Genomic DNA, 15195 nt, shown 5'->3' on the forward strand with positions numbered 1-15195 from the left:
TATTGGGGAGGCTGAGGCAGGAGAATCACTTGAACCAGGGAGGGGGAGGTTGCAAGGTTGCAGTGAGCCGAGATCATGCCATTGTACTCCAGCCTGGGTAACAAGAGCAAAATTCCATCTTAAAAAAAAAAAAAAAAGGTGAGGCCAAGGTGTTTGAACTGAGACCATGCCCTCTCTCACCCTTCCTCTCAGCTCAGTGAGGACGAGACAGCTGCAGCCAAGAACGTGGGGTCCCTGCTGCCTCCAGACTGAGGAAACAGGGCTCCTTCTGCCCCCAGCTCCCAGGAGTGGGGCTTTCCTCCCAGGAAGAACAGGACATCAATTTTCTACTCTACCCTCAGCTACCTGTTGCTGAGGCTAAGACCTGGATAAGTGTAGCCAAGAGTTGGGGGCCCCTTCTTCCACCCAGCCCCCCTCATGGAACAGAGGTTCTGCCTTAGGTGCAGTGTGCTGCAAGTGCTGGTCCCTGATCACCCCAGCCCTGGCTCATGTGGAAGTGGCTCCACACTGGGAGAGGCAAACTTCGAGGACCGCAGGCCATTGCCCCCTCTCCCACCAAGTGCTCAGCCCCTAGAGCGGGGTGTCACTCAGAAAGAAGCTTGCCAAAGGCTCTATCCCCAGCTCCAGGGCCCTGGCTCAGAGAGATTTTTGTGGCCTGAAGAAACCAGCCATAAAAACGAGACTTCCTAATCTCTTCCCAAAGCCACTGACTTCATTTGCTACAGAGAATGAAGAAATTCAAACCAAAACGGTAGGTGCTTTTGTTTTTGTTTTGTTTGAGGTGGAGTCTCACTCTGTCGCCCAGGCTGGAGTACAATGGCATCATATCTCAGCTCACTGCAACCTCTGCTTTCCAGGTTCGAACGATTCTCCTGCCTCAGCCTCCCAAGTAGCTGGGATTACAGGCGCCCACTTCCATGCCCAGCTAAATTTTTTTTACTAGTATTATTTTTGGTAGAGATGGGTTTTCACCATGTTGGCCAGGCTGGTCTTGAACTCCTGACTTCAGGTGATCCACCCACCTCAGCCTCCCAAAGTGTTGGGATTACAAGAGTGAGCCACCACGCCCAGCCCAAAAGGTGCTTTTGAGAATAGTAGAGGTTATGGTGAGAGGCAATTGGGAGAAGATTCAAGACACAAGCTGAACTCTAGGCTGCTCGTTTGCAGGAGAGACCAGGGAATAACACCAGTAGAAGGAGCCCTCCAGAGGTCAGGATAAATAGCAGACATGGACCTCACACACAATTCCTTCCAAGGAGCCAGACTTGATAACATCAGGGTGTAGAGCAGGGCACTACAGGAAATGATAAAGCAATTCATTGGCCACTTACAGAGCTTATTTTCACCAAGCAAGAGTTAAAAAAAAAAGAAGAAGGCTGGGCGCAGTGGCTCACGCCTATAATCCCAGCACTTTGGGAGGCCGAGGCTGGTGGATCACAAGGTCGAGAGATCGAGACCATCCTGGTCAACAAGATAAAACCTCATCTCTACTAAAAATACAAAAAAATTAGCTGGGCATGGTGGCGCACACCTGTAGTCCCAGCTAGTCAGGAGGCTGCGGCAGGAGAATTGCCTGAACCCAGGAGGAGGAGGTTGCAGTGAGCCGAGATCGCACCATTGCACTCCAGCCTGGGTAACAAGAGTGAAACTCCGTCTCAAAAAAAAAAAAAAAGAAGAAGAAAAGAATAGAAAAGAAAAAAAACAGACGCAGTGGCTCACACCTGTAATCCCAGCACTTTGAGAAGCCGAGGCAGGCGAATAATGAGGTCAGGAGTTCGAGACCAGCCTGGCCAACATGGTGAAACCCCATCTCTACTAAAAATACAAAAATTAGCCAGGTGTGGTGGTGCACCTGCCTGGAGAGGCTGAGGCAGGAGAATAGCTTGAACCCAGGAGGTAGAGGTTGCAATGAGTTGAGATTGTGCCATTGCACTCCAGCCTCAGTGACAAAGTAAAACTCCATCTCAAAAAAAAAAAAAAAAAAAGACAGAAAGGAAAGAAAAGAGGCAGGCACAGTGGCTCACGCCTGTAATCCCAACATTTTGGGAGGCTGAGGTGGGCAGATTGCCTGAGGTAGGGAGTCTGAGAGCAGCCTGACCAACATGGAGAAACCCCATCTCTACTAAAAATACAAAATCAGCTGGGTGCAGTGGCACAAGCCTGTAATTCCAGCTACTTGGGAGGCCGAGGCAGGAGAATTGCTTAAATCCCAGGGGCAGAGGTTACAGTGAGCTGAGATCGTGCCATTGCACTCCAGCCTGGGCAACAAGAGCAAAACTCTGTTTCAAAATAAAAAAAAGAACATTTAGCATAATGTCCTCCATTTCTTGAAATGAATGTAGATATATAAGATAAATTTTAAATAAATTGATGCAACAATAAAAAGGAATTTATAAAAAGAAAAGAAAAAGAAGAGAAAATTTGCATAGCTTAACAGCTGGGTATGGTCAGGGAAAAAGAAAGAAAGCCCTTTCAAAACCACTGTCACCCCAGGGTAACTGCAGGCACATCCCAGGCTGGGCGGCCCTGAGAACAACAGCAGATGAACGTTCTAGGGAAGAAATAGACTTCACTAAAATAATCCAGCTAGTCACTAAACAAATAAACAAGAAAATAATAACAAGCCCAGGTCAGGGGAAACTCATATCCAGAATTGCTACATGTATTATTTAAAATGTCCAGTTTCCTACAAAAAAAATGAAGCATGCAAAAAACAAACAACAATAACAACAAAAAATAAAAAACAGGAAAGCACGACCCATGTATCAGGGGAAATCCAGGCAGAGGAAACTGCCTGTGAGAGACCACATGTTGGATTTATTAGAAAAAGACTTTATTCTCCTGATGGTGGTTTTAAAAAGAAAAAGAAAAAGACTTTAAAGTAGCCATTACACACATGTTCACAGAACTACAGGAAACCGTGACTAAAGAAAGAAATGTATGATGACAGTGTTTTATCAAGTAGGGAATGCCAGTAAAAAGACTGAAATTATAAAAAAAAGAACCAAATGTAAATTATGGAGTTGAAAAGTATGGTAACTCAAATACCCGGGCGTGGTGTCTCACCCCTGGAATCCCAGCACTTTGGGAGGCTGAGGCAGGTGATCACCTGAGGTCAGGAGTTCAAGACCAGCCTGACCGACACAGTGAAACCATATCATCTCTACTAAAAATACAAAATTAGCCAGGCATGGTGGCAGGTGCCTGTAATCCCAGCTACTTGGGAGGCTGAAGCAGGAGAATCACTTGAACCTTGGAGGTGGAGGTTGCAGTGAGCTGAGATTGCGCCATTGCACTCCAGCCTGGGTAACAAGAGTGAAACCTCATGTAAAGAAGGAAGGAAGGGAGGAAGGAAGGAAGGGAGGGAGTGAGGGAGGGAGGGAGGGAGGAAGGAAGGAAGGAAGGAAGGAAGGAAGGGAGGGGAGGAAGGGAGGGGAGGAAGGGAGGGAGGGAAGGAGGGAGGGAGGGAGGGAGGGAAGGAGAAAGGAAGAAAAATATAGTAAGTGAAAGAAAACATTCACTAACAGGATTAGCCAGCTGATTTCAAAATTCATATGGAATTGCAAAGGATCTAGAATGGATAAAGAATAAAAATTGGCTGAGTGTGGCAGCTCGTGCCTGTAATCCCAGCACTTTGGAAAGCCCAGGCAGGAGAATCACTTGAGTCCATGATGTCAAGACTGCAATGAGCTGAGATCGCACCACTACACTCCAGACTGGGCAACAGAGCAAGACCCTGTCTCAAAGAATAAAAACCAGAAACAACAAACAAACAAATAATAATAATTAAATAAAAATAAAAACGTAGGGGTACATTTTCTTTTTTCTTTTTTTTTTTTTTTTTTTTTGAGATGGAGTTTCGCTCTTGTTACCCAGGCTGGAGTGCAATGGCGCAAACTCGGCTCACCGCAACCTCCGCCTCCTGGGTTCAGGCAATTCTCCTGCCTCAGCCTCCCGCGTAGCTGGGATTACAGGCACACACCACCGTGCCCAGCTAATTTTTTGTATTTTTAGTAGAGACGGGGTTTCACCATGTTGACCAGGATGGTCCCGATCTGCTAACCTCGTGATCCACCCGCCTCGGCCTCCCAAAGTGCTGGGATTACAGGCTTGAGCCACCGCGCCCGGCCAGGGGTACATTTTCATGTCTTATATTTAGCAATGGAACCTTAGACATGATACTCAAAATACAAGTAAAAAAAAAGATAAATGTATTTCATCAAAATTAAAACTTTTGTTCATCAAAGGACACTTTCAAGAGAGTGAAAAGGCAGGCCAGGCACGGTGGCTCACACCTGTAATCCCAACACTTTGGGAGGCCGAGGCGGGTGGATCACAAGTCAAGAGCTCAAGATCATCCTGGCCAACATGGTGAAACCCAGTCTCTACTGAAAATGCAAAATTTAGCTGGGTGTGGTGGTGTGTGCCTGTAATCCCAGCTACTTGGGAGGCTGAGGCAGGAGAATTGCTTGAATCCGGGAAGCAGAGTTTGCAGTTAGCCGAGATCACGCCATTACACTCCAGCCTGGTGACAGAGCAAGGCTATATTCCAAAAAGAAAAGAAAAGAAAGTGAAAAGACAATCTATAGAATAGAAGAAAATATTTGCAAAATCAAAAATCTGGTGAGAGTCTCATATCCAGAATATACAAGAACTCATAGAATTCAATAGGAGAACACAAGCAACCTATTTAAAAATGGCAAAGGGGCTGGGTGCGGTGACTCACGCCTGTAATTCTACCACTTTGGGAGGCTGAGGCGGGCGGATCACCTGAGGTCAGGAGTTCAAGTCTCTACTAAAATACAAAAACTAGCTGGGCATGATGACCGGTGCCTGTAATACCAGCCACTCAGGAGGCTGAGACGGGACAATTGCTTAAACCCAGGAGACAGTGGTTGCATCGAGTGGAGATTGCACCACTGCACTCCGGTCGGGCAGCTGAGCAAGACTACGTCTCAAAAAAAAAGGTAAAGGATGCTTTTGACTTTTCCCCAAATAAGGTCTACAGATGGCTCCCAGCTCATGAGAGATGCTCAACCTCATTTGTCATTAGGGAAATGCAAGTTGAAGCCACAATGAGAGCCCCTTCCCCTCCCTAGGATAGCTAGGAAGCCATGCCTGCTGTCTTGATGACCCGGGCCCCTGTCTGCTGCCTGCCCATGCTGGTCCTTGAGCTCCATTGAGTGGACTCATTGCTGGCTCCTGGCACTACCAAGCTGTACTCTGGAACACCTCGGTGTTCCTAGAGTGAAAAGACTCATTCATTATGGTCAGTCAGATCCTTCCAGGGCTAAGAGACCCTCCAGGGTGGCCCTAGGGTGGCCCCCGTCTGTTCCTAACTTTGGATCCTGAAAAGGAAGCCCTGAGTTCTGCCAGTTTGGTCCTTTGAGGGTGAGCAGGAGATCCCACTATTACCCAAGTCTGGCCTTTTTGGGCATGTAAGTTGGGGGACAGTGGGGATCACAGCTCAGGAACCACTCCTGCAGCCCCAAGAGCCTCTCCCACCCAAGTCCACCCTTGACCTCTTCTCTGAGCACCAAATGCCTCTTGGGCGCCACCCCCTGGACGTTCTTCAGATGTACGACAGCCCCAATGCAAATCATTTCATTGATCCTCCTCCCATGTCCTCTACTCGGCTTCCTCCATCTCTCCTGACGGGTCCCTCATCAGCCGAGCTGCTCATGTAGAATCCTGGACTCCCCTGCAAAAAGTACCCCCCACCCACCCCTATGCCTACAATCCCTACATCAAATAGTCACTAGGCCTGAAGCCACACTTCACTGAGCGTGACTGAGATTTGTGTTCTCAGCACCCCAGTCCCCCTTCCTTCCAGTTCGTTCCCATCTTGAGACTGAGAGCTAGAAGGTGGGCTCTCTTGCCTGATATTGGAGTCTGTGCAGGGGCTTATAAGAGCGACATAGAAGGGAGGGGCAGAGGTCAGGGCCTTAGGGGCACAGCAGGAGGAGCCAGGAGAGAGAGGAAAGCTTCCCATTCTATGGGCAAGCCAGGGTCTGGGGTCCTTCTCAGGGCTCAAGATGTGGAAAAAAGCCTTCCCTCCCCGTGCAGTGGAAGGGAAGGGAATGGCAGGGCCCTCCCAAGGGAAAGCCCATGGGCAGTGTGGGCAGAGAGGCCCAAGGCACCTATGAGCAAGGCGAAGAGAAACGGCAAGGGGCTTGCACGATTAGGGCCAACCTAGACATTAGAACCAAAGAAAAAAGCACAAACCCAGTCAGCTGAAGGCAAGCAACACCACAAAAGCAGCAAATCCCCACCAGTGCTCTGACTAGAAAAAGTAAGAACCGGGTGCAGTGGCTCACACCTGTAATCCCAGCACTTTGGGAGGCTGAGGCAGGTGGATCACGAGGTCAGGAGTTCGAGACCAGCCTGATCAATATGGTGAAACTCCCATCTCTACTAAAAATACAAAAATTACCCAGGCATGGTGGTAGGCGCCTGTAGTCCCAGCACTTTGGGAGGCTGAGGTGGGTGGATCACAAGGTCAGGAGTTTGAGACCAGCCTGGCCAATATAGTGAAACCTTGTCTCTACTAAAAATACCTAAAAATTTAGCTGGGCATGGTGGCAGCTACTTGGGAGGCTGAGGCAGGAGAATTGCTTGAACCCGGGAGGCAGAGGTTGTAGTTTGCTGAGGTTGCACCACTGCACTCCAGCTTGGGCAACAGAGTGAGAGTCTGTCTAAAAAAAAAAAAAAAAAGAAAAAGAAAAAAGAAGTTACAAGTAAAGAGAGTGATAAGAATGATCCAGGCCTGACCGGGCGCGGTGGCTCAAGCCTGTAATCCCAGCACTTTGGGAGGCCGAGGCGGGTGGATCACAAGGTCAAGAGATTGAGACCATCCTGGTCAACATGGTGAAACCCCGTCTCTACTAAAAATACAAAAAATTAGCCGGGCATGGTGGCACGTGCCTGTAATCCCAGCTACTCAGGAGGCCGAGGCAGGAGAATTGCCTGAACCCAGGAGGCAGAGGTTGCAGTGAGCTGAGATTACGCCATTGCACTCCAGCCTGGGTAACAAGAGCGAAACTCCGTCTCAAAAAAAAAAAAAAGAATGATCCAGGCCTTTGAGGTGGTTATACCTGTAACCCCAGCACTTCGAGAGGCTGAGGCAGGAGGATCCCCTGAGCCCAGGAGTTGGAGACCAGCCTGGGCAACATGGCAAAACCCCACCTCTACCAAAAATACAAAATTTAGCCAGGCACGGTGGTGTGCACCTGTGGTCTCAGCTACTCGGGAAGCTGAGGTGGGAGAATCGCTTGAGCCTGGGAGGGGGAGGCTGCAGTGAGCCAAGCATTGCACTCCAGCCTGGGCAACAGAGCAAGACCTTGTCTCAAAAAAAGAAAAAAGAAAATAATCTAGGTGAGCACAGTGACGCATGCCAGTAATCCAAGAACTTTGGGAGGCTAAGATGGGAGGATCCCTTCAGACCAGGAGTTAGAGACCAGCCTAGGCAAAATACTGAGACTCTGTCTTTATCTTTGCAAAAATAAAAAATACTTTATCTTTGCAAAAATAAAAAATAAAAATTGCTTAATTAGCTGGGGATGGTGGTGCACATCTGTAGTCCAGCTACTTGGGGGGGCTGAGGCGGGAGGATCGCTTGAGCCCGTGAGGCTACAGTGGGCCATCATGACACTGCACTCCAGCCTGAGCAATAGGCTGAGACACTGTCTAAAAAAAAAATCCAAAAAAAGGATAACTGGTGTCCCTGAAGAAGGGAATCCAACAGTGAATATGAAAAACGATTTTCACATATGTAACAGGAAATAGTCCCTGAAATAAAGAACTGAATTGTTGATATTAAGGGCATACCACATACCAGAAAAATTTAGTACAGAAAATTTGTGCGTAACAAGAGGAACATATCCTAGTAGAGTTTCATGAATAAGGAAAAAGTTTTTCCCCTACCCAAACTGAAAGTTCAGGTCATGTATCAAGGTGGGGTGGGGAAGCCAGGTGGCCCTCAGCCTTCTCCATAGCAGCATTTCATGCCAGAAGACCCTACAGCAAAGTCACAGCGTTCTGAGGACAAGGGTGGACAAAGAATATGATTGTCAGCAGCTCACCTGAGCTGGGAGGAAGAGAGGTGAGTTCTCGGGGATCACAGTAGCCAATGAAAGCAACAAGCCCAGAACAAAAGCGGGAAGCCCCTCATCACTTACTGCAAATAAGCAAGAGGCTAAAACCGAGAAGACATCAAGTCTCCCTGCTTCATTCCCCACTCAGACCAGTGCATGGTGGAGGCCAGGTGAATCAGCATAGACATGGGGTGTCTCTCTGCAGAGGGAGCCCCAATAAAAGGATCCCTCGTTGTGAACCCAGGGATAGAGGCTCAGAGGGGAAACTCCTGGTACTGAGTCAGAGCAGAGAAAGCACCGTCAAGGTTTCCCCTCCTCCCTTCAACAAGGAGGGCTCCCCAGAGGCACCCGAAGATCTCCGCCCAAGCCTGAACAAAGAGACCCAGGCAGGACCCCAGGGCCCGATGTGCCAGTGTTGGAAGACCCACCAGGGGGCTGAGCCTGTGACTGCAGATCCCTTCAGAGGCTGCTGTGCCCTGGCTGTGCCCCTAGTTGGTGTGCAGAGGGCAGCTGCTCCCAGAGGCTCTATCACTGCCAGGGAAAGCCTCTGTCACTGCCCAGGGTCACATGGGTAGGGGTTTTTTTTTGTTTTTGTTTTTGAGATGGAATCTCGCACTGTCACCCAGGCTGGAGTGCAGTGGTGTGATCTCGGCTCACTGCAACCTCTGCCTCCTGGGTTCAAGCGATTCTCCTGTCTCAGCCTCCCAAGTAGCTGGGATTACGGGCATCCACCACCATGCCCTGCTAATTTTTTGTATCTTTAATAGAGACGGGGTTTCATCATGTTGGCCAGGCTGGTCTCGAACTCCTAACCTTGTGATCCACCCACCTTGGCCTCCCAAAGTGCTGGGATTATAGGCATAAGCTACCCTGCCCAGCTTTTTTTTTTTTTTTTCACCAAGAGCTGGACTCCTCAATTACAACCAGATGTCATATGCCAAAATGCCAATCAAGTTCCGCTTGACTGTTAGTTTAGTTTGATTGTCAAGTGTTAGTTATGAATCTATTGCTCATAGCTCCAAAAGCATCTTTCAATATATCTGTATGATAAAGGAATTCCTTTAAACTTTTTTTTTTGAGATGGAGTTTCACTCCTGTTGCCCAAGCTGGAGTGCAGTGGCACAATCTTGGCTCACTACAACCTCTGCCTCCCAGGTTCAAGTGATTCTCCTGCCTCAGCCTCCTGAGTAGTTGGGTTTACAGGAGCTGGCCACCACACCCAGATAATTCTTGTATTTTTATTAGAGACAGGGTTTCGCTTTGTTGGCCAGGCTGTTCTTGAATTCCTGACCTCAGGTGATCCACCCACCTCAGCCTCCTAAAGTGCTAGGATTACAGGTGTGAGCCATCGTGCTCAGCCTGCTCCTTTAAGCATTTTTACTTTGAAGTGAAGACAGCATTAATTCTTTTTAGTAGAGCAATCTGTAGGCAGAGGCTGCTTGTACTGTATGGCGTAGGGGAAGGAGAGGGTCAGCTGCGTGTGTGAGGACACCTGATGGCGTCTGGCAGCCTCAGCCCAGAATCCAATCCCTCTGCACCCTACTGCAGCCTCAGCCCAGTGATAAGCTTCCCCAAGCCTCTCTAACACGGAAAGCAAAGCCCCTCTGTGGTCTGCACACGGCTGCCTGGGCTTGGAGGGTCACACACCACGCGGCCACTCCCCCCACAAGCCCCAAAAGGACAGCATGCTGTGAGGTCCCCTGGCCACCACATGCATTTGAGAGGCACCTGTTGTTTGTCCAGCAGCTCCAGACCAGCTCCAGTCTCGCTAAACCAGAGAACATCTCTGCTCTCTGATGGCCAGACCACACCATCCCCAGCGAGAGCTGGACCTTTTCCAAATTTGGGCTTCCTCAAGTATTCTCCCTCGGCACCAGGGTATCACGGAGAATCCCCTTCTATCTTAGAATTACTCTATCATAGTCATCCTTTCTAGTTAATGATTGCTACTCAACTTATTGAGTGCAATCTCCTGATTAGACCCAAATTGTTATACTCAGGAAATACTGCAACCTGTGACACTCAGGAAATACCACAACCCCTCAGACCTTCCTGGAAAAAAAAAAACTCCATAATAAAATCTGGTCAATCTATAGATAAATCAAAATAAAGAACTCAGAAAAAGGGGAATATTGAATCTATTTCAACACAGAACTAACACTCAGCTGGAAGACTTATTAAGAACAGGGCATGGTGCGTGCCTGTAATCCCAGCTACTCGGGAGGCTGAGGCAGGAGAATTGCCTGAACCCAGGAGGCGGAGGTTGCGGTGAGCCGAGATCGCGCCATTGCACTCCAGCCTGGGTAACAAGAGGGAAACTCCGTCTCAAAAAAAAAAAAAAAAAAAAAAAAAAAGAACAGGGCATGATCATGTTACAAATGTTAACAAAACAGCTGGGACAGGGGCTGACACCTCTGTTCTCAGGTACTCGGGAGGCTGATGCGGAAGATCACTTGAGCCGAGGAACTGGAGACCAACTTGCGCAGAGCAGCCTCCAAAACATATATCCAGACACTGTCAAAAAAAAAAAGGTCTCATTTGGCTGCCCCTCTTTCTCCTTCCCCTCCCCCTCCCCCTCCTGCTCCCTCTCCCTCTCCTTCTCCTTCTGACAGAGTCTCACTCTGTTGCCCAGGCTGGTGTGCAGTGGCACAATCTCGGCTCACTGCAACCTCGACCTCCCCAGGCTCAAATGATCCTCCCACCTCAGCCTCCTGAGTAGCTGGGACTACAGGCGTGCTCCATCAGCCCAACTAAGTGTGTGTGTGTGTGTGTGTGTGTGTGTGTGTGTGTAGGCAGGGTCTCACTATGTTGCCCAGACTGGTATTGAACTCCTGGCCTCAAGTGGTCCTCATGCCTCAGCCCCGCAAAGTGCTGGGATTACAGGCATCGGTCACCTTGCCCAGCCCCAATTTTTTTTTAACAAAGTAAAAAGCACCAGACTGAGTGTGGTGGCTCATACCTACAATCCCAGCACTTTGGGAGGCCAAGGAGGGGAAGATCACCTGAGGCCAAGTGTTCAAGACCAGCCTGGGCAACATAGCAAAATCCTGCCTCAAAAAATAAAAAAAAAAAAATTCATGCAGATGTTTTTTTTTCAGCTAAAAAAAATAAATAGAAAGTAAAAATTGGCCAGGCACGGTGGCTCACGCCGTTAATCCCACCACTTTGGGAGGCCAAGGTAGGCGAATCACCTCAGGTCAAGAGTTTGAAACCAGCCTGGCCAACATGGTGAAACCTCGTCTCTGCTAAAAACCCAAAAATCAGACAGGCATGGAGGCATGTGCCTGTAATCTCAACTACTTAGGAGGCAGAGGTGGGAGAATCACTTGCACCCAGGAGGCTGAGGTTGCGGTAAGCTAAGATTGGGCCACTGGACTCCAACCTAGGCAACTGAGTGAGACCCTGTCTCAAAAATAAATAAATAAATAAAATTAGCCAGGCTTGGTGGTATATGCTTGTAGTCTCAACTACTTGGAACTTGGAAGGTTGAGGGAGAAAGATATCGTGCATAAGAGTTCAAGGTTAGAGTGAACTACAATTGGGCCACTGTACTCCAGCCTGGGAGACAGAGCGAGACTCTGTCTCTAAAAAAACCAGAAAGGTCCAGGAGCAGTGGCTCATGCCTGTAATCACACCTTGGGAGGCCGAGGCAGGTGGCTCGCCTGAGCCCAGGAGTTCAGACCAGCCTGGGCAACATAGTGAGACTTCCTGTCTACAGAAAAATTTAAAATTAGCCAGTCATGGTGGCACATGCCTTTTGTCTGAGATATTCAAGAGACTGAAGTGGGAGGATCACTTGAGCGTGTGAGGTCAAGGCTGCAGTGAGCCATGATTGCACCACTGCACTCCAGCCTGGGCAACAGATCAAGACCCTGTCTCAAAGAAGAAGAGACTTGAAAACAAACTCTTAGGCTCCCTCTTTCTTTCTCTCCTTCCCTCCCTTCCTCCCTACCATGTGAGCACACATCCAGAAGCAGAGAGAGGGGCAGCAGAATGAAACCTCCCTCACCCGCACCTTGAATGGTCTTGCACTTTCAGCCTCCAGAACTGTGAGAAATAAATGTCTTTCTTTCTTTTTCTTTTCTTTCTTATTTTTATTTTTTTGAGACAGGGTAGGGCCTTGTCACCCAGGCTGGAGTGCAGTGGCACCATCATGGCTTACTGCAGCTGCAGCCTCAACCTCTCAGGCTCAAGCAATCCTCCCACCTCTCAGCCTCCAGAGTAGTTCAGACTATAGGTGCCCACAACCATGCCTGGCTAATTTTTTTTTTGAGATGGAGTTTCACTCTTATTACCCAGGCTGGAGGGCAATGGCGTGATCTCGGCTCACCGCAACCTCCGCCTCCTGGGTTCAGGCAATTCTCCTACCTCAGCCTTCTGAGTAGCTGGGATGACAGGCACGCGCCACCGTGCCCAGATAATTTTTTTTTTTTTTTTTTTTTGTATTTTTAGTAGAGACTGGGTTTCACCATGTTGACCAGGATGGTCTCAATCTCTTGACCTCGTGATCCACCTGCCTCGGCCCCCCAAAGTACTGGGATTACAGGCGTGAGCCACTGCGCCCGGCAATTTTTTGTATTTTTAGTAGAGAGGGGTTTTTGCCATGTTTGCCAAGGCTGATCTTGAACTCCTAGACTCAAGCAATCATCCTGCCTGGACCTCCCAAAGTGCTGGGATTACAGGTATAAACTATCTTGCCCAACTAATAACTATGAGAAGTAAGTTTCTGTTATTCAAGCCACAAAGTCTGTGGTATTTTGTTATGGAGCCAAAGCAAAGACAAGCAGCTTCTTCTAAAACTAAACATACTCTCTCACCATATGATCAGCACTCGTGCCTGTTGGTGTCTACCCAAATGAGTTGAAAACGTATGTCCAGCAAAAAGCTGCACATATATGCTTACAGCAGCTTTATCCATAATTGCCGAAACTTGGAACTAAGACGTTCCTAAATAGAGCCGGGAATGGTGCCTGTAATCCCTGCTACTTGTGCAGCTGACGCAGGCAGTCACTTGAGATCAGGAGTTTGAGACCAGCCTGAGCAACAGAGGGGGAACCCATCTCTATAAAAAATAGTTTTAGGGCTGGGTGCGGTGGCTCATGCCTGTAATCCCAGCACTTTGGGAGGCCAAGGCGAGTGGATCACCTGAGGTCAGTAGTTGTTGACCAGCCTGGCCAACAATGCAAAACCCCGTGTCTACTAAAAATACAAAAAATCAGCTTAACGTTGCTCCAGTGTAAACCTCGGTAGCTGCTTAGAGCAGATATTAAAAATTAGCTGGGTGTGGTGGTGAGTGCCTAGGTAATCCCAGCTACTCAGGGGGCTGAGGCACAAGAATTGCTTGAACCTGGGAGGTGGAAGTTACAATGAGTCAAGATTTGGCCATTGCACAATCGCCTGGGCGATTAAGTGAGACTGTATCTCGAGGAAAAAAAAAGAAAAGAAAAAAGAAAAAGACGATTTAAGATTTTATTTTACTAAAGAAACAGAAGCATAGTACCCGAGTGATTAGAATACTATTTTTCTTTTGTAAATCTGTTGTTTAAAGAGAGCCACCTACACTGCTGGCTGTGTTCCACTGCTCAAAATGTAGGAACAGGTCCAGGCGCGATGGCTCACCACTGTAATCCCAGCACTTTGGGAGGCCTGAGGCAGGGGTAGTTCACGAGGTCAGGAGTTCAAGACCAGCATGGTGAAACCCAGCCACTACCAAAAATGCAAAATATTCAGCCAGGGTAGCGGTGTGTGTCTTCAAAGCCCAACTACTCCGAAAGCTGAGATAGGATATCACTTGAACTCACAGATTACGGTGTCAGCCTGCTTAGGGGAAAAAAAAAAGCACAACTTAAAAATGAAAAAAGCAGAAACAGACTGTAGTAAACAGATAAACAAAAGCAAAACAGATTATAGAATCTTAGCGTTAAGAATTAGCTACTACTGAGATAGAAACAGCAAACCTCACACCACAGTGCCAAAGCTTAAAAACACACAGAACACAAAGAATTTAAGAACACGAAAAACACGAAAACGATTACCAACACAGTTTACTTTCACTCTCTTTAAACCGTTGTCTGTTGTTTAACGGGCATTAAAAAAAAAAACCACTCAGACTGCGTTTTCTCCCTCTTAATCTTCACAAAGAAGAGAAAGAACGATCATCAACGGTAAATGGCAGTCGCAATTAGAGCAACACCAAGAACCAACTTCACGCTCAGGAAAAAACGCTATGTCTCCTCCTCGTGGTTTTCGGTACTCTACACGTTCAGAGAAACTTCTCTAGTAACAAACTATAGAAATGATCCCTGAAAGTATAGTCTTACTGCTTAACTGGAGCCTCTGCTGGGTCTACATTCGTCACACACTTTGCACTGATGGCGAGATAGTTTCACTATTTCTGATTCCATTAGGAAATAAATAGAAGGACAGATTGTCAACAACATCTTTTCGAATACTATCATATAACAACATATTTTGACGTTTTAAGTGGAAACATAATTCTTAAAAATTGTTTTAATTTAAAAAGTTGAAAAACAGGCTTAATTAGCATAATACTGAATGACAGCCAATCACAATCTGAATTTTTAAAGCGGGCCGTGTTTGCTCCTGGTGCTGTGCGCCCTCCTGTAATCCGGTAATCCCAGTGTTAGAGAGCCCAAGCGGAAGCCCGGGCAGGAGCATCCTTTGTTCTATGAGTTTGAGACCAGGCTAGGCAATACAGTGCGATCTCGTCTCTACCAAGGGGGGAATAAATCAAAACTGAGCTGGGCGTGGTGGCACCACCTGTAGTCCCAGCTAAACGGGATAATCGCTTGAGCCAGGAAAGCTGGCTGAGTTTGAAGCTGTAGTAAGCTTTGATCGCCCCATTGCACCCCAGCCTCGGAGACAGAGTGAAATCTTGACTCTTAAAAATATTTTTTTTAGGCCAGGCGCGGTGGCTCACGCCTATAATCCCAGCACTTTGGGAGGCCGAGGCGGGTGGATCACGAGGTCAAGAGACAGAGACCATCCTGGTCAACACGGTGAAACCCCGTCGCTACTAAAAATACAAAAATTAGCTGGGCATGGTGGCGCGCACCTGTAGTCCCAGCTGCTCGGGAGGCTG

The 15195-nt window shown here is 47.9% G+C and overlaps 1 non-coding gene across 1 annotated transcript; it reads right to left on the minus strand.

Moving 5' to 3' along the window:
* Positions 1 to 14193: 14193 nt before the first annotated feature.
* Positions 14194 to 14411, minus strand: LOC118154114 (small nucleolar RNA U3). Its single transcript, XR_004744029.2, has one exon. It is a non-coding gene; the product is annotated as a small nucleolar RNA U3 (small nucleolar RNA).
* Positions 14412 to 15195: the final 784 nt, after the last annotated feature.

Source organism: Callithrix jacchus, chromosome 5, assembly GCF_049354715.1.
Source record: "Callithrix jacchus isolate 240 chromosome 5, calJac240_pri, whole genome shotgun sequence".
Classification (NCBI taxonomy): domain Eukaryota; kingdom Metazoa; phylum Chordata; class Mammalia; order Primates; family Cebidae; genus Callithrix; species Callithrix jacchus.